Here is a 19,573-nt window from a genome sequence, read left to right as displayed (position 1 = left end):
CTTCTAGGCAGGGTCTGGTTCAGGGGCTGAGAGCCTCCGGGCCGAGGCAGCACCATCCCCGGGCAGCCCACACCCACTGACTGATGGCTGCAGGGTATCCCCTGGGGACCACCCTGACAGGCCCTGGAGCTCCAGAGCGCCCTCTGGGCTTGGCCAAGGCTGTGCTTGGTCCAGACCGCAGCTCAGCTCCTCCATCTGGCCACGCCCACTCCTGCTTCCTTCCTCTCCCTTCCTTGGGAGTGGATCCCAAGGGTCTTCCTTAATAAACACCTGCATGCTAAACTCCAACTCAGAGTCAGTTTCTCAGAGAACCGTACCCTCATTGCCCTCAATGCCTAGGAGATGAGGAGACAGGGAGATAGGAAAGCAGCCCGTAGCTCTCCCAGGGCCCGTGCTGAGAGAGTAGGGCCACAAGGCTGGGCCTGGAGAGGACCCTGCCCCTTCCACCACAGCTGCCAGAGTAAATGGAAGCCGCCCGTCAGGAAGGCAGGCCTCTGCTCCCCTGCTTCTCCTTGGAGCCAAGCAGCGGGAATAGCATCTGCTGGGTGGGAGCCTGGGGGAGCCTGACTGAGGAAACTGCAGGAGAGGCAGGGATCGGGGTGGAACCAACACCCACAGGGCAGAGCAGGGAGAGGTGGCACAGTGCAGGGAGGGGACACCAGCCTGGCCATCAGGAGACACGAGTCTCCTCCCATCCATGCTAGGCTGGGTGACACCGAACAGCTCTCTCCTCTCTCCAGGCCTGACCCCTCACCTGTCAGATAAAGGAGTGTACACCTGTGATTCGGGTGGCCTTTGAGGGCTTCTGGCTCTGAAATTCCGGCCTCATGCGAGGCTGCGTTTATGACCCCGGGCCTCGTGCGTGCGGCCCAGAGAACTGAGAAAACACAGCAGAATTTACCATGGCAGGTGGCCCCTCTCCTTTGCACACAGATCAGAGGAAGTCTGGTTGTTAACAGTGGAATTATCCCTCTGTAAAAAAAAAAAAATACATTGAAGTCCTGCCGCCTCCCAAGGACTTCAGAATGTGACTGTATTTGAGATAGGGCCCTTACTGAGGTGATTCAGGTAAAATGAGGTCACGTGGGTGGGCCCCAGTCCAATCTGACTGGAGTCCTTATTGGATGAGGAGATTAGGACACAGATACACACAGACACAGAGGGAAAACCATGTGAAGACACAGGGGGGAGACGGCTGTCTGCAAGCCATGGACAGAGGACTCCGAAGAAACCAACCCTGCTGGGACTTTGATCTCAGACTTCCAGCCTCCAGAACCAGGAGGCAGCACATTTCTGTAGGTCTAAGCCACCCAGTCTGTGGCCCTTGTTACGCCAGCCTGAGCGAACTCATAACACTGGTCGATTAAATGTATAGGAAGTTCCAAACCTAGCCCTGGAAGGCTTTGCTCCGTATGGGGAGGCCCAGGCGCTGTTGAGGGGTTCCTGGCTGATCATCTGTGGCTGGTGCGCTTGGGCTCCGGGCCAGGCAAGCCTCCTGCTCACCGCTCAGCCGGCTCTGGGAGGGCTGCACGGGAAAGGAAGGCACATGCTGGCTGCAAATCCAAGAGCTGCTGGCTGGGGCCTTGACAGTGTGGCTGGCAACCCCACCCCGTGTATAGTCAAGGCCTAGGTGTTCCACACCAGGAAGGGGAGGAGAGAGGATGTTCTGACCAGCTGCCAGCCCCTGCCACTCTCTGCATCTGTTTCCTTACCTCTGAGGAAAGGTTTCCCTGTTCCCATGTGCGTTTGGCTCGTCACTCACTGTGGAATAGAATCAGAGATAGAAAAGGCCGCCTCACAGCCTGCAAGCTCGGGAGAGCCCACAACCCTACCATGGCCTGCTTTACCCACTCCAGGCACCTCAGGGTGTCTCAGGGCAGAGGCCCAGGCCTGCTCCCAGTGACCCAAGAGCCAACTCTGCTTCGGAAAGGCCCTACTCTAAATATTTTCTCTCCAGGTTTGACTGGAGACGGGCACAGCCGTGCAGGGGGCTTGGAGAGTGGACCAGGTCGGCCAAGACCTGCCTGATGACTGTCTTTGTGAGGAAAACCCAGGGAGCAGGGCTGGCCCACTCCCAGGCAGCAAGGGGACAGGCCCACCCTCCCCTTCCTGGGTTCGAGCCAGGGCACCCACTGTGGCTGGGGAGTTCTGGACCCAGGCAGACCCCAGAAAACAGCCCGCAGCTCCAATCAGCCGCCGTGTGTTTATTTTCACAGCTGCTCCTCCCGCTCGGCTGTTCCAGTGAGCAAAGGAATCTGTTTGTCTGCGAAAAAGAATGTGGCAGAGAGACGGGAGGCGGCCCCGGGCAGCCCAGGCAGCCTGAGCTGCGACAGAGCTCGCCAAAACCAGCCAGACACCCAGGAGAGTCACCCAAAGGCCTAGAGGCCAAGGTCACAGACTCGGAGACACCCTCCACCTCCGGGGCCCAAGGCTTTGCCCAGAATCCTCAGGGCAGGTGCCAGGCTGGCGGCCTCCGTGCACGGAACAGGGACCCACCCTCCTGCGGTATTTTATTTGCTTCTTTCTCATTTACAGACAAACCCCCACCCCTACCACACACACACACACACACACACACACACACACACACACCCCACTCTGACAAGGTCAGTCAGCTGTGTGTACGAGGGACAAACACGTAGGACTGAAAGCGAACACGTTAACAGCCAGGCCTGCAGTGGGCCTGGAGATGAAGAAAGAGAGGGGGTGAGGGGCACCCCAGCCCCAAAGCCAGCTTAGTCTCAGCCCAGCCAAGGGAGGCCACCTGACACACTGGAGGTCCAGCTGCAGCCTCCAGACCTGTCAGCCTTGCTCCGGAGCATTCTGGGCAGGCCAGGGGGAGTCCAAGGAAGGCCAGCCCAAAGTCACTCTTGTTTGGGTGGTTTTGGCCACAGGGACACCTGGGACCCCAAAACAGGGGCTCTGTCCCTCCAGGCACTCTTCATACCCATTCCCACTCGTACCCCTCACCAGCCCCTTGGGCTGACCAAGAAGTCCTGAGGGTGGAAGGGAGACACAGCTTTCAGCTAAATTTTCTGGATTACAGCCCCTAAGTGGTCAGATTTAGGTTGGAAAATTCCCCACTGTCGTGATCTGGCTTAAGTTGAACCTCTCAGAGGCACAGGAATAGAATATATAATAATTAATCCTCCCTCTAAATCTTCCCTGGTCAGGTAAATTGTCCAGATGCAGCTGACCTCCTCCCCAGGTCAGCCTCCTCACCCCTGAAAGGCTCTGGGAGATTGAGGGATTTGCCCAAGGACACAGAGCAAGAGCAACCAAGGGGAGGTGTCTTAGGCTGGGCTCTTCCAGAAGCAATGCCTGAGACAAGGATTTGGAACCAAGTGGTTGATTAGGGAGTGAGGAAGTGAGGCAGAGAAGGGAAGCAGGCAGTAAGGGAGGTGCTGTCAAGCCAGTCCCCAGAGTGAGACACTGGGGGTCAGTCCGCTGGGCTTCTCTGAGCCACCCTGTATAAGACGCCCCCACGTTACCCCACCTGGTGAGTGGAAAGCTGGAGCATCCTCTAGTTCCGATGCTTCAGTGCCTCATTGCCTAAGAGATGCTCCCAGAGGCATTGCCCTCAGGTGGGGGTCTCATGTCCTTAGGAAATGTTCCAGACTGCTGAATGCCTACGAAATTTGGGCCAAGCACCAGGAGCATCTGCTACAGAAGTTGACCACAGTTCTGTGTGAATCCAGGGTCTTAATGGGTTCCCTGCACTGGCTGCCCCTCCTGGCACCTGAAGACTAGAATTTTCAAGGTCCTCCAGCTGGTTTGTGATGAAGCCAGCCTACCAGGAATTGAGGTGGTGGGGATGGGGACAGGATGGGGTAGAAACAGCCACCCCATGCACGCGTGTACACACACATGCACACACAAACACACGTGCACACATCCATACCAGGGTGTACCACTAGAATGGTGTTGTTCTTCTGTGCTAGCTTCAGAACGGGGGCACCCTTGAGAATCTCTGATGCCACACAGAGTAGATAAGTGGGGACCCTCTCAGAAGGGTCCCACACTTTGGGTGTGGAATTCCCAAAGTGGATCCAATTCCCAACTTATCACTGAGTGACCTTGGGCCCGAGACTGGTTGCTGGATGCTTCAGTGGCTGTAAAATAAGGATGCTAATGCCTGCCTCAATCCCCAAAGGCTTGATCTAAGAGTTAGGAGTAACAGGGTGGCCTTCCTCCCACAGTGCCTGCTCCACGGAAGGGGTAGTTGGCCATATTTTTTTCTCATTGAGGGAAAATTCACATAACATAAAAATTCACCATTGCAAAGTGTGCAATTCAGTGGCATTAAGTATATTTACAATGATGTGCAACCATCACCACAATCTAATTGTAGAATATTTTATTACCCCAAAAGAAATTCTGTACCCATTCAGCAGCCCCCCTACCCCATTCTCCGCCCTGGCAACCACTGATCTACTTTCTATCTCTGTAGACTTGCCCATTCTAGATATTTCGTAGAAATGAAATCATTTAATATGTGGCCTTTGGTGTCTGGTTTTTTTTCACTTAGCACAGTGTCTTCGAGGTTCATCCCTTTTATGGTGGAAAGCGATCTTACCACGTGGGCAGAGCACATTTTGTTTATCCATTCACCAGCTGATGGACGTTTTGGTTGCTTCTGCTTTTTGACTATTACACATAGTGCTGCTGTGAACATCTGTGTACATTTTTTTGTGTGGATGTACAGTTTCAACCCCTTAGGTGTACGCCTAAGAGTGAAATTGCTAGTCACCTGGTAAGTCTGTGTTATCTTTTTAAGGAACTGCCAAACTCTCTTCCACGTTGGCTACACCATTTACATTCCCATCAGCAGTACCGGAGCGTTCCAGTTCCCCCACATCCTCGCCAACACTTGCTATTTTTCTTTAAAAAAAAAAAACAAAACTGTAGCCATCCAATGGATGTGAAGTGGTATCTCACTGTGGTTTTGATTTGCATTTCCCTAATGACTAATGATGTTGAGCGTCTTTTCTTGTGCTTATTGGCCCGTATATTTTTTTTTGAGATTCCCAGCAATAATTACCTTGGGATTAAACCAATACACAAGAGTGGGCTGAGGCCATTAGGACTGGCGACTCCAGAATGCCCTGGGCCTCTGTCCCTTGGTCCAGATATCAGAGCCATGAGATGATTTCCAGGGCCTGGAATATGGGGACTGTGTGGTGACAGGAGCAGCGGCCTCCACCGGTGGCCCAGAGACAGAAGAGGAGGGATCTATGTCAGCTAATGTATCTACTTTTTTCCTTCTTTTGAATAAATGTGCAGGATCAAGATGGCCTGTACAAAAGGGATAGAAGTTATTGTCACCACCCCTCTTTAAACCACCCCAAGCTACACATAGTGGTTTTACCACTCTGACCTCTTAAGCGTTGGTTATCATTACAGCATTTTAAATATTTTTGGTAACTGGACATAAAATTGTTTTATATTGCTAGATTACATTCACATAATATATTGATTAAATGTATATATTATATTTTCCCTTTTTTAGTTATCTTTGCTCATTTATTAATATTTTCTCATCACTTCAGATGAGCTGTTTCATAAAAAAAAATCATATCAACCATAGTATTTGTCCTCAGTCTGCTTTCTCTTCATAATATGATTGGAATGTGGTTTGAGTTTTTTATCTTTGTGTGAAGCATCTTTGATTATCTGTGCAGTTAACTTTTACTTTCTTTTTTCTGATTCCTTCCATCACATCCAAACTTAAAAAGTCCTTCCCCGGGGGCAGAACATGGTTTCAAGATGAGATTCTTCAGAGGAAAATGTTCCAGCACCTAAGAAATTGCAAAATCCCTCTGCCAGGTTAGATGACATTGGTTTCTTTCTGTCCCCAAGGTCCTTCCAAGGGAGGGGGGATTGTTTAGCTTCACAGTGAAGAGCTTGGGGTCTGGAGCCAGACTGCTGGGTTTGAATCCCAGCTCTGTCAAGTAGGCGAGGTACTTAATCCTCTGTGCCTCAAATTCCTCATCTCTAAAATGGGGATCATAATGGTACCCCATTCACAGGGTTGTTGAGAGAATTACACGGTACCCTTAGTATATCTGAGTTTATCTAAGTAAAGCTTTTGGATCTGGCCAGGGCTTCAGATCTCCCGTGGCAAGTACAGTGAAAGGATGAGACAGGTCTTCCTTCTGGTCCTGCCCAAAGAGATGGTCGCCAACAGGTCCCAGCCTGGTTCAGCGGGGCAGACAGCCCGCTGGGCTCCCGGGGCTTCTCTGCCAGCTTTTCTTTCTCCTGCCTTCTGTTTGGTTTGATCTGAGGCTGACAGACCACCTGGCCCACTAAACTGGGCCGGTCAGCTCATCCCATCTGCCGGCTTACCTGCCCCGAGCCTGTCATTTGCAAAACAGCCCAGTTTGTGTGGACACTTGGGCTCCACTGCCAAAGCCGCCGCCTTATCCTCTCCGTCCCCACAAGGCGGCTCAGACCCAGGAAATGTAATTGACCTGGAATTAGAAACTTTGTGAACCAGAGGCCCTGGAGAAAGATCTGAGAGGGGCTCCAATGCCTGTGACTTTCAAGTGGGGAAGTCAAGACCCCAGAGAGCGAGTCAGTGGGGAGCGGTGACATGGCCTCAGCCAGGCCAGCCCTGGGGCTGAGTCCCAGAGTATCCTAGCTGTGGAAAACAATGATCCCCATGTTCCTCCATCTGGGGTGGAGTTCAAGTCCCAGAGCTTAAAATGAAATCTCCCCTGACCCTCCCACACCCCACCCCCCAAATCCCGCAACAAAGTGCCTAATAGTAACAATAGCTGGTGCGGCCATGCCTGGGCTTTGCAGACGGTTCTCACATGCACTGAGTCATCCTCTTGTGAGGTGCGAAAAGCGAGCATTCTTGCTCCCATTTTACAGAGGAGTCAACTGAGGCCTGAAAGGTGAACACGTAGGTCCAGGTGTGATGGAGCTGGCTCTCAGTCCAAGGGTTCTCCATCTTTAGTGCATCAGAATTTCCTGGAGAGCCTCAGGGGCTGGCCCCATCCCCGGAGTTTCTGATTTAGTGGGTCTCACCTGGGGCCAAGAATTAGCTGTTTCTTTTTTCTTTTCCTCCCCCATCCTTATGGAGGCATAACTGACAAATTTTAAAAGTGTACATATTTCAGGTGTCACACTTGATGTTTTGATGTACGTAGACTTTGTGAAATATCACCACAATCATCATAAGGAAATGAAATCAGTATCCTGGAAGGGAATTCACTTTGCTAACAAGCTTTAGGCTGTTGGTGATGCTTCAGGGCTGGGGTCCACACTTGGAGAACCACTGGCCTAAAACCTTCACACTTCCGGTATACACCCCCCCCCCCATTGCGTTAATAAGGAAACGCGTCCAGCAGCTACGGATGGACAGATCTGGGTGTTTTCCAAAGGATCTGTTAATGGCAGCATATCTGAAGCCCAAGACAGGGGCAGCACCTCCAGCTGCGGGGTATTTCACACATCAAGGGAAGGAGCTTGGATGAGAGAGGCTGGGGTGTCCCGGGTTTGGGGCTTGAGCACAGAGGGTTAATTCTGGGTTCCTTCTGGGGAATCCACATGACTGGGAAAGAGGAAGGTGGAATGATTGCTTATATACAGAACCATCAAGGTCTTGGCTGTGTAAAACCCAATCATTACTTCCAGGTAGTAATGCGTTTTAGGCAATGTCTTCTGCTTATGCTCAGCAATGCATGAGTCTCAGAGCGGTGGCCAGAGAAATGGCGAGTCGTCGGATATTGAGCGAGTGATAATGGAATCCAGGAGGTGGAAATTACAAGTCGAAAAGTAAAATCGATGCCCTGACTGTGAAATGACTGAATGCCTGGTGAGGAGCTGTGTAGGGATGCCCCCCTCCTTCCCTCGCTCCGCACCGACCTTTAAGATGCTCACCGGTTCAGAAGTTCCTTGAGGGCAGGGACCATATTTTAATCATGGGTAATCATATCATGTCAGGGCAGAAATGGGCCTTAGAGAGCTTCCAGCCCTGGAATGGCAAATCGGTTTCATTTTGGTGCCAGCTCCGATCGTTTAGCGGTGGCTGCCTGAAGCAGTGGGCTGAGAAGCAGTCTGCCCATCTCTGGGCTCTGTGGGGAGCCGAGCCACGATCAATTAGTGATGCTTACCACGGGCGGGGAGGCGGCACTTTGCACCAATTAGCCACCCCCAGATCTAGTCCTACCTGCCCTGCTGACAGATGAGACAAGAACGGCTCCACAGCCTTGTCTGTGTCCCCAGCGCACTCCCGTCCCCCAGCAGCCACCCCCTACCAGGCAAAGGGGTCTGTGCGTAACATTCAAGGGTCCAGGAACTTGGATGGGGGAAAAAAAAAAATTCCATCTTCAGTTTTACTAACCTCTGAAATCAAGCACTTCCTTCCATTTATGAACGTAGGCAACAAACCCTAGTCGCGTCAGCAGTCCCTGTGACTGTCACCAGTAGAAACCACAGCTATCTTTACAGCACATCAGAGTTGTTGCCGATATCTCTAACGATTGCTCACACTCCTCACTAGGCTGAAATGAGAACAGTTATTAGATCTGCCACTAAATCTTGCTGTGGAATGCATTACTAAAGAAGCACATATATTACTCCCTCACAAAGTTGTTTTTAAATATTTGGATAATTGCATTTCAGTAGAATTGGTTTCCTCTGTAATCCTATTTTATGCATTTAAATGTGGTATTCTGAGAAGGAGCCCATCGGCTTCACCAGATGGTCCGCCAAAGGTTAAAACCCCCCTGCCACGTTTTGCTGCTGGCAAGTCCCGTGTGCCAGGGCACCTCCCGGCCTCGGCTCCAGTCAAAGGAGTGGACGTGGGCGACACGGACTGTCTTTGGTACCTTGTAGGCTTTGCTGTGACTTGGCGGCAACTGGCAGCTGAGATAGTGCGAATTGGCCGCTCTCCACTCTGGGGAGACAGCTGACCTCGGGGGCTCCCTGGGCTCAGATGCCCAGACAGTGACAGCTCTGGCCCTGGGCCAGGCCTCCCCGGTTTGGCCTTCCACAGCGATGGCCAGTCTGGGTCACAGACACGGCAGCTCAGTGTTTGGCTCCAGCCTTCTTTCTCCTATAGCAACCCGCCCCCCCCTCCCCCGGCTTCGGCCGTGCTGTCCCCCAGGAGCTGAAAGGCAGGCTTCCTGGATCTCTTACTGCTGCGTTGGCTGGCCTGTTTTCTCAGCCTCAGGGCGGGGAGAGAGACAGCCTGGAGATTTCGATCACGGAGCACACGCTACATCACCGGTCTTGTGCTCATCTTGCTGTTTTCCTTTCATTTTCAAAACGCATCTATTCTCTGTCCTTCAGGCATGCAGACGCTGAATGCTCAGCTATTAGTCCCAGAAGACACCTGAAAAAATTGTCTGTTCCACACATCCCGCCCCCGCCCCCCCACCCTTCACTTTACAAACCAGGACACAAGCTGGGAAAGGCAGCGTGACCTGCCCTTGTGACACAGACCTGGAACCACCCGGCCAGTCCTTTCCCCAACAACGCACAGCCTCATAAATAATGTAAGATTTTGGCATCTTAACCATCTGTCTCAGGTCAGGGAAGCAAATTGCAAATTCATCTCTATTCAAAATCACCATTTGATGAAGTGGGGGGAATCGGGGCTACTGCCCACTCCCAAGGGGGCTCTGTTCCAGTGGAGCCTCTGTCACTGGCACAGCCGAAGGTTCTGTGCAGAATTCTTGTTTGTTTTTATTTTCAAAGACCCCTTGAGGAATTCTAGAAGTGTAGGATAAGGAGTGGATCCCCCCTCATTTTCCATTAGCATCACAGACAGTGCTTTCCAAATGCTCCTTTGCCCCAGGAATCTTCCCCACTGCCTTTCAGGTCAACTGCCACACCTGAGCTATAAGATCCTTCAGTTAGTAGAGACAGGCAAGGAGCTGTAACAAACATCCCCCAAATCTCCATGGCTTAACAGGACGTGTAAAAGGCTTATTTCTTGCTCTCATCACATTCCAAACAGGCATTTCAGGGGCGGCCTTCCACATGGTGATTCAGGGACCCAGACACCCCCCACCTTGTGGAAATTAGCACTACCAACTTCAATGTGTGGCTTCCAAAGTCAAAGTAGAACAGGAAGAGAAAATGGGGGCTCCTGGATGAGAGATTTTGATGATTCTGGCACACTATTTCTATCTACTTTCCACAGGCTGGAATTCAGTCACGTGGCCCCAACCTAACTTCAAAGAAGACCAGGAAATGTAGTCTAGCTGTGGGCTTCGGAAGATGAGGAAATGGATCTGCTGGGAACAGACTGTTGGCATGGCCATGGCCATTAATGCTAAACCCTTGTATTAGTAAAGGTTCTTTTGCTTGCATGTAATACTAGCTTAAGCGGGGTGGGAAAATCGGATGGAGATGACCAAAAGGATGCTGGATACCCCACAGAATCCAAAGGAAAGTGGATCAAGGAGACTAGGGAGGGGCTGGACAAGGGAGTAGAGGTCATCAGTAGCTTCCCATTCTAGGGGACCCCCCCCCTGGGTTTTGACTTTTTTTCTTTGCTTCATCTATTCATTCAACAAATATTATTGAGCATCTACTAGATGCCAGACCTGGCTTTATTGCAATGAAGCAAGCAGACCACATCCCAGCTCCCATGGAGCTAACATTATGTTCAATTCTCTCTGCACACTGTTTTCTCTCTTCTTTGTGCCCATGTTTCCGAGGACCACTGTGGTCCTTGTGTGGGATGTAACGGTGCTGGCACCACCAGCTCTCCTCTTGTACGACTCTGGAGGGGCCATGTTGGCCTGTGGCTCTTTCAGTTGCCCCCACTTCTTACGTACAAGATATTTGGACAGCTGATTTGTGCCATCACTTGTGAAGGAGGGACTATTAGATAGGGGACTCCTACTTATCATGCAGACCCAGTGTCTTCATTTGGGTTCCCCCAAAAGCAGACCTGGAGACAAAGATTTGGATGTCAGTGGTTCATTTGGAAGGTGAGCCCAGGGATCATTAGCAGGGAAATGAGGAAGCAAGATGGAGAGAGGAGGAAAGGCAATACAAAGGGAGTTTATGAGCTGGTTCCCACTGTAGGCAAGCGGGACTCAAAACCTCTGGGGACCCTATGGGACACGCTTCTTAATTGGCCCACCAGGAGTCAAGAACGACGCTAAGTACCCATCCATCAACTCCTTATTGGTCAATGGTTGAGGGGATTAACCCCCACTGCAGGCAGCCAGTCACAGACGCCCTCAAGAGGAAAGACTTGGGAAGCAATGAGCGGGGCACTAGCAGTTACTGCTCCACCAGGTATCAAAGCTCAGAGCCAAGCTTCTCAAAGTGTGGTCCAGGAACCTCCACTTAGGAATCACTAGTGTGACTGACTCATCATGCCTTCCCCCAGCCCTGCAGACCTTCAGCTTCTGAGTAGCTGAGGAGGGGCTGGAATGGACACTTTTTGCACACTCTCTAGCGAAGTGATACCCACCAAAGGTTGTGACCTATTCCTCAAGAAAAGCATCCCAATCTAAAATAAAATGATACAAATGAACTTATTTACAAAACAGAAACAGACCCACAGACATAGAAAACAAGCTTATGGTTACCAGTGGGAAGGGGGAGGAGGGATAAATTAGGAGTTTGGGATTAACATATGCACACTACTGTATATAAAATAGGTAAACAGGGACCTACTGTAGAGCACAGGGAACTATATTCAATATCTTATAATAACCTATAATGGAAAAGAATATGAAAAAGTATATATATATATAGATAAATAATGGAATCACTTTGCTACACACCTGAAATTATACATTGTCAATCAACTATACATCAATTTAAAAATTAAATTGAATTTTTTTAAATAAAAGCATCCCCACTCCCTCTATGGACAATAAGACTCTCCTGATCTGGTTCCGCTTACCAATCAGGCTCCACCTATCCCTCCCCCGACCCTTGGCAGTGGTGCTGGCCTGGTCCTGCCTCTAAACTCTGACACTTGGTTTTCCCACCACCCAACTGCTCCTCACCGTCCCCCATCTGCCTCACTCTGTTTGGGTATCTACCCCAAATCCCTTCCCCAACTAGCTTGTCGGCAATAAATAGCCTCCACCACCCTCTCCTTACCCAGCTCGACTCCTTTCCACGTAAGTTACATAAACTTCATTCATCTACTTGTTTGTTGCCTGCCTTCCCATTTGATGGACGAATCCTGAGGATGGGAACCTTCACTGCTTTGTTCATCTCTCAACCCTCCATGCCCCAAACTGAAACTAAAACATAGTAGATGCTCAGGAAATCTTGTTAAATGAATCGATCTGGGCACTTCCCCCTGCTTCACAATCTGATGTTAAGAGTCGTCATCTCTTTAGACAAAGCAGAAGAAATTGGACGTGGGGTGTGGGGGGGGGTGGGTGGGAGGGCTCGTCCAAGGCTCTAAAAAAGAAAGCCTTTAAAACTGCTTCCCGCCCCTTCCCATGTACCCTGTCAACCCCCCATGAACTCCTCACCTACCCAGCCACTGACCTCTGGGATTCCCAGGCCAGGCCCCCAAAAAGAGGCAATCGGGAAACCAGGAACCAAGAATCTTGAGTTGAGAAATTGTGGGGGCGGGGGGTGGGGGGAATACCTCTGTAGCCCCAGTCCAAAGTGCACACAATCGGGAATGCATAAATTAGAAGGAATCCATTCTAACCCCACCTGGGCCTCGGTTTCCTCCTCTGTAAAATGGGTGTAATACTTACCTGACAGCACTGTTGTGAGAATTAAGGGAGCTAAAGAAATTCACATAGAAACACACAGCACAGTTCTCTGTGCCCGGTAGCTTTCAATAAACGCTAGCTTAGGACTCTTTTTTTCTGTTATCAGGATGCTTGCGTCACAGTGCCTGGCACACAGGAGGACCTGGGAAACGTGGTCTTGAGCTTGTTTCTGGGGTCTCTTGGGTTTTGAATACACCAACAATAAAGTGACTATCACCTAAGATGTCCCTTTCACCTTGCAGTCCCCAAGGGCTGGGCTTGGAAAGGCTCTTAGGCAATTGCTGTCACCTTGCGAGGCTGTTTCTTCCATGTCCTTCACCGAGTCCTCACTGAGGAGCTCAAGGAAAATGACAGAAAATTCTCACAGCCTCCATCATTTCCCCCTTGAACCTCGCTACCTCATACTTACTTATTTTCATGAATATTTTTTGACCCTGATCCCTTCACTAGGGATTTTGGGGCCCAGGCACGACCCAACTCTGCCTGGTTTCATTTTGCCCCTTTTCTGGAACCTGCCACCTCTGTCGGGGTGGCCAGCTAAAAGGGGGATTTGGTAAGATCTTGAAGGGGAATGATGATGAGATTTCAGTTGCTTCTCGTGTTTCAACCTCCTTTCTGATCCGGAAGGCGGGGAGGAGGCAGCCCACGTGGGCGACTCGGAAAACAAGCAGAGATAAGAGCTTCTCGACAGGCCGGGCTAGCAGGCCCCTCATTCACACCGCTTCAAAGACAAACACTTTCCGTTTGTCGATTTGTTTTAGGCCTTGCCGAATCTGCAACTCTGTGGCCTTGACTCTAAAAATAAATCTCCTGCAATAATGACGAGGCTGTTGCAAAGAGGAAAGCGTGCAGAGGAGAGACAGAGGGAGGCAAAGCGGAGGGCAGGCGAGAGAGAGAAACTGAATACCCAAACGGGAAGAAGGGATGTGGGGAAATTGCCCTGGCTGCTTCCGACCAGCCGACCACTGACGCCCAGCCAGGTCGTCTGCAGAAGCCAACAGCACGGGGCAGGATGCTCCGCCAATTCATTAGAACCCAAACCCGAAGGAGGAGACGGTCGTATCTAGCCATGGTGACCCAGCTTCTAACTGTGGTCCACGCACCGGCAGAGGCGTCAGCATCACTTGCGAACCTTTTAGAAATATACATTTTCCGGCCCCACCCCAGCCCTGCTGAATCCGAATCTGCATTTTAACCAGCTCCCTGGTGACTCGTGGGCACACTAGAGTTTGAGAAGCAGGCAGAGTCCCTAGTGTTGCACGGAAAGCACCCGATTGTCACTTCTCAGCCCTTCTGATAAACCAGAGGTCAGCCCTTCCCCCACTGAGGGGCTTCCTCTGGGGCCTTCCCTTTGGAGAAAGGAACCTCCCAGCAGGATCCAGCTGGGTTCCTTGTGACCACAGTTCATCTTACTAGAATGCGGCAGCTCCCCACCCACCCCAGAGATAATGAGGAATATCTTTGGCCGGTCCTGTGTTCATCCAACATTCACACAAGGCAGGACGCAGGCTCATTACAGACCCAGTTGCTCCCCGGGGGCTCTCTGGAATTTGTCATTTGAGTCCTTTTCCTCCAACCCTCATTGTTTTGTTTCTCCTTCCCTGGCTCCTGGCCTGAAATGTTTCCCTGTCTCCTCATCTTTATGAAACTCTATTTCACGGCCTCGGTGCGAGATTTTGATACATGCTGACACCCACCTGCATTCTCCCCTCCCCGTAGGCCTCGCTGACATATTTCAACCTTCCTTACTGTTCTCATCAGTTCTGCAAAGAGACCATCCTCTCCTCCTTTCTGCCTCGGCGATCATAAACTCGGTTATTTAGTGTGGACTCCGTTTCCCTTCGCTCCGGCCCAGGCCGGGCAGGTGAGCAGTCAGGCCGTTGTTTAAGATTCCGAGCAGGTGACAAACAGTTATGGTTGCTCTTTGCTGGAATTCTAAACAGTGCCTGTCACTCTTCGTTGACTATAAAATGTACAAATGTGAATGATAAGAAAGAACATAACTGTGGCCCATCTTATCAAATTTATTTTAGCTGTGCTTTATAATCAATTTAATTTGTAAATTATTCATGGCATGGAGGAACTATTACAGACTTGCACTCCCCGAACCTACGCTTTAAAGATTGCACTAACTTTTTCAAGACAGTTTGTGGGGTGTTTTTCTATCATTTTTTATGACGAAGGTAATGCGTGTCTATTTTAGAAGATATGGATACTGCTGATAAGCAAAAATAATTCTTTTATTATTATCACCTCTAATACTATGACCAAGAAATAATCACTGTTAACATGTTAGTATATATTCTTTCAGTCTTTTTTCATTCGAAACACACACAAGTATATTTCTCTCTCTTTTTCTTTTTTTTTTTTTTTTTTTTTACCGTTCATTGCATATGTGCTAGCTTGTCTCCAAAGATGGCCACCATCATCAATTCCTTCTCGTCTTTTCTGGAGACTTCCTGCTCTGGTCCCAGCTCATACCAACTCTCCAGAGCTGATTGTACCCATTTCTTCCCAACTCTGTGGTAAGTGACATCATGTGGATAGCTTGAAATCAACCACGGCGGTAAATGCTATCAATCAGGGCTTTTTTGGCCCCAGACATCCGGTTGTGAAACACTTACCCACGTACCGCTGCGTGTACATATGCCCACGGCCAACTTCATGGGTGTGCAGTCCGAGCAGTCGCACAGGGCCCAGTGATCCAAATGGCTTTGTTGACACAACATTGTAAACTGACTATACTACAAAAAAAAGAAAGAAATTTTAAAAATAAAATAAATTTTAAAATAAATGACTTCACACTTGGTTTAATGCTCTGCTGTCGCCACCTTGAAATTCTTAATAATTTTTTATGTTCGAACTTGTCCTTTAGAAGTGAGGTCTGATGGGATGACAGAGCATCACGTGGCGAGAGGAGAGGCATACAAGATGTGTGGCGGCCATTTCTTGTTGCCCCATTAGCCTTGCTGTTCAGGATGTCCCATGAGCACAGAATTCTGGTGAAGCCACGATGCATGGGAGTTCAGGGAAGCAAAGTGAGCATGTGATGTGTACACCTGAGTAAGTGGGGGAGCTGACAGCCCTAAGAGGCCACGCTTTCCATTTGAAACAGTATTTGCTCCAAACGCAGAAAGAAAGCAATGAGCGTTTGAAGAAACACAAATGACAGAGGAGCCCTGTCACATTCTCTCTTTCGTGACTTCCCTGTGTTAGTCAACTGCTCCCAATGGTGACGGAGAAGAACAGGGGAAGACAGGACACCCCCGAGTTCCCTTCCCTTCCACTCCCTCCCCCTCCTTACTGACCGCTGAGCAGAAGATGGAGTGTTGGCAAAATGTGCGCGTATCAAGAAGTCAAATAAGAGTTAGGCTATTTGCGTGCGGTTTTTCCACTGTTCTGCTAAGAACAAACTATATATGGGTGTCCAAGCCTCGAAACACAAATAGTGTCATTTCAGCGGTTCTACACAAGAGTTCAATGCTCTTATATTTTAGTTTAAAACTGACATTGCAGGATACATAGATAAATGGCAAATCCATGTTAATAATTTAAATTTTTAATTTTTCTCTACTTAGAACCACATTAAATAGAACATTTACAAACACCATGACAAGTCAAGAGAGAGACCATGGGAGAAAGGGGAAAAGCTAATATATTTCAGTACCTCTAACAGCACTTTTTCCTGATTTTTTGAACAAGGGGCCCTGCATTTTCATTTTGCACTGGGCTCCACATATTGTGCAGTGGAGCCAGCTCTGCCATGCCATTTCCCACTGAGGGGTTGAGTCTATTCCTCTACCTCCTGAATCTAGTCTGGCCCGTGACTGCTTTGACCAGTAGAATTCCATAGAAGTGTGCTTTCTTGGTTGTACACGTCACCTTTAACAGAACCGGAGGTTTCTGTTTCCTGCTTCTTAGAGCCCTGAGCCACCATGAAAGAAGCCCGGGCTGCTTTGCTCAAGAGAGAAGTCATGTGCAAGAGTACTGGGGCAGCAGACGTGAGAGTGCAGAAGCCACCTTGAAGGTCCAGCCTAGTCCAGCCTTCAGGTGAGTCCAGCCCCAGTTGCATTCTAAATGCAACCCCACGAGCAACTCCAGGCAAAAACCATCCAGCTGAGTTCTGTCAACCCAAAGAATCATGAGAGATAATAATAAACTGTTATTTAATGCCACTAAGCTTTGGGATGGTTTGTTCAGCAGCAACAGGTAACTACAGCAGTATCCTTCCCCTTTCATAATGTGTGCTTTTAGATCTTAAAGAGAAAATTCTAGATTTTTTTCCCAAGAATCAGAGCACTAAGTGGACAATGTTAGGGTGAGATGCAAACTGCAATGAAGCAGGAGAGTATGATCTCAAAGTTTAGCATGCTGGAGATTCATGGGGGGCAAGGGGATTGGGGACACATTAGAAATGCAGCTCTTCTGCCTCCAGCCCCCCAGATTAGGATTCAGTAAATCTGGGGTGTGGCCAAGGCATCTGTACTTTTCCAAGCTCCTCCGCCCCGGCCACCACCAAGTTTTGAAGGAGGCTTTTGGTGGGCTGCAGTCTGCAAAACGCTGCTTCAGGGGAGGATTAATCCACAGTGGAAATGGGCTGTTGATTTCAGTCAGAAGATTCTCACAGCACCCCCTAGCCCCAAAATACAGAACTTGATGGTGGTGGCCTGGGAGGGTTACCTGGAAAAACGAATAGACTTGCCCATCACAGAACTTGCCTCATCTTATATATGAAAAAGAACAGAGAAAGCAAACAACAAACTATCCTTATTACAGGTTAAACAGAATTTTCAGGACCATGCAGAGGGGCTGAGAGAGAGAACATGCCATCAGACCCTTCCTTTGCGTTATCATTCCCAAAGGAGACATGGGTGGCCCCAAAATGACGCTTGATTTTACTTCTTCAGAGGGAACTAAAAACCAAACAAATATTCTAGGTAGCTGTACCAAAAGAAAAATGATATTCTTAAAATTCCAATTTTGGTTAGATTGTGACTCATGCATCTTCTTCTAAGTCACCATAGACTATTTATTTATTGGTGTTTCTAAAAGGAAAGAAGAGACATGCTTCTGTTAAGAGTCAAACAATTATTATATCAGCTACATCATTTAAATTGGCTTTGAAAAACACTGTGTCTACCCAGTCATTATAATCAGGTGTCTACGGGAAGTGACTTATGCATCTTTGCTTCCTAGCTCCTTGAATTGTGCCTGCCTCTAAGTGGGTGAGCAGTAATTATTTGCCAAATGAATTAATTTGAGTTATTAATAAATGTGAAGCATCAAACAAAGGTACAGTCTTGACGTCATACAGACATCACTGGATGTGATTAGCATTCAATGGACCTAATTCCCTTGTAGGAAATGTCCTAAAAGAGAGAGACAATAAACACATCTTGGTGAAATAAATAAAGATTCCCAGAAATGTCTGAATCCCTGGGAAGCAGTTATGATCTGGCAGCTCTCAGGGAGAGACTTTAATGGAGCCAAGTTTGCTGAGTATCCCCGACACACAGAGTGTGAGGGATGGCGGGTGCGCCCCCGGCCACAGAGAATGGGCGTGACCAGAGACCTGAACCAAAAAACAAATGGGCATCTGCATGACAAGCAGAGAGGTGATGGGAATAAATGGTGCTCATCTTCATCTTCATCTTCTTAGTCTATAAAGTTGTTCCAATTATACATATCTCACAAGGTTTTCAGGAGAATTCAAGGACGCACAAACCCACACAAAGACTCTTGTACAGTGCCTGGTACATAATAGCTCCTCAACAAAATGTTATCTCCTATTCCATTTCCCCGCAGTCTCACTACCCTGGGTGATTCTCTCATGCTTCTGCTTTCCCTGACGATAGTAGTTTTTGTTATAAAGGAAGCTGAGAATGGGGGGGGGGTGTATCAGTCAGCGTTTGTTGCATAACAAACCATCCCAGACTTCGTAGTTTAAAATAACCCTCATTTATGCTTGCTCCTACATCTGTAGTTCAGCTAATCTGCTTCTAGCTGCTAGTCTGCCTGGGTGTGGCTCCTCATCGCCAGGTCACGTCTGACTCCAGGTCCCAGAAGGAGGGGACAGCTACCAGAGGAAAGCACTTTCTCATGACAGTGACAGAGGTGCAAAAGGGTAAGCCCAACCATGCAACCACATGTCCAGCTAGAAAGACAAAAGGAGGAGATGCTCGAAATACAGCCTAGAAGCTGGGGCCACCTGGGAAAAGCTGTGGCCACAGTCTGTCAGAGGGAACTGAAGCTTTGGAGGAGAGCCAGCTGCTGCAGTGATGTCACCCAATGCAGGGAGGGGGGAACAAATACCCTGGTGTCATCCGCCTCTTTCAGTCCCTGGACTTCCGTCAGTGTCTCCCACTGACCAAACGTGCCAGCGAGTCAGAGAACCAAGGGAGCGGGGAAATGCAGTTCCCTGTGAGACAGAGCAGAGTAGAAAAGGCAGGGATGGATCTGGAAGCAAACTGCTGAGTGTGACCAAATGTCCTTGGCCTGGACCTGTCCGCACGCGTAGGCAACACACCGCCGGAGCACAGCAGCAGCCACTCCCAGCGCCCCATCCGCACCCCTTGGCACTGACTGAGCCGGCACCACCAGTGCCTCACTGCAGGCGCCTGCGGCTCTGCCTCAGGGCTTCCCCTGCTCACGGGAGCTCGCCTGGGCTGCGTGCTGGGCGGGCTTGAAGCGCTGCAGAGGTGGCGCTCCTGCCGATGGATCGGAGTCGGTAGCGCACATCCCTCACCCCGGGAGCAAGCTTTACGTGGTCTCTTAGAGGTCCTCGGTGGGACTGAGCCCTGGCGGCCCCCTGTGCTAATCTGCGCCTTATACCACATTCCGTGTTGACTTCCTTT

The sequence above is a fragment of the Camelus dromedarius genome, chromosome X (assembly GCF_036321535.1).
Source record: "Camelus dromedarius isolate mCamDro1 chromosome X, mCamDro1.pat, whole genome shotgun sequence".
Lineage (NCBI taxonomy): Eukaryota > Metazoa > Chordata > Mammalia > Artiodactyla > Camelidae > Camelus > Camelus dromedarius.
Note: the sequence above shows the minus strand (reverse complement) of the source record.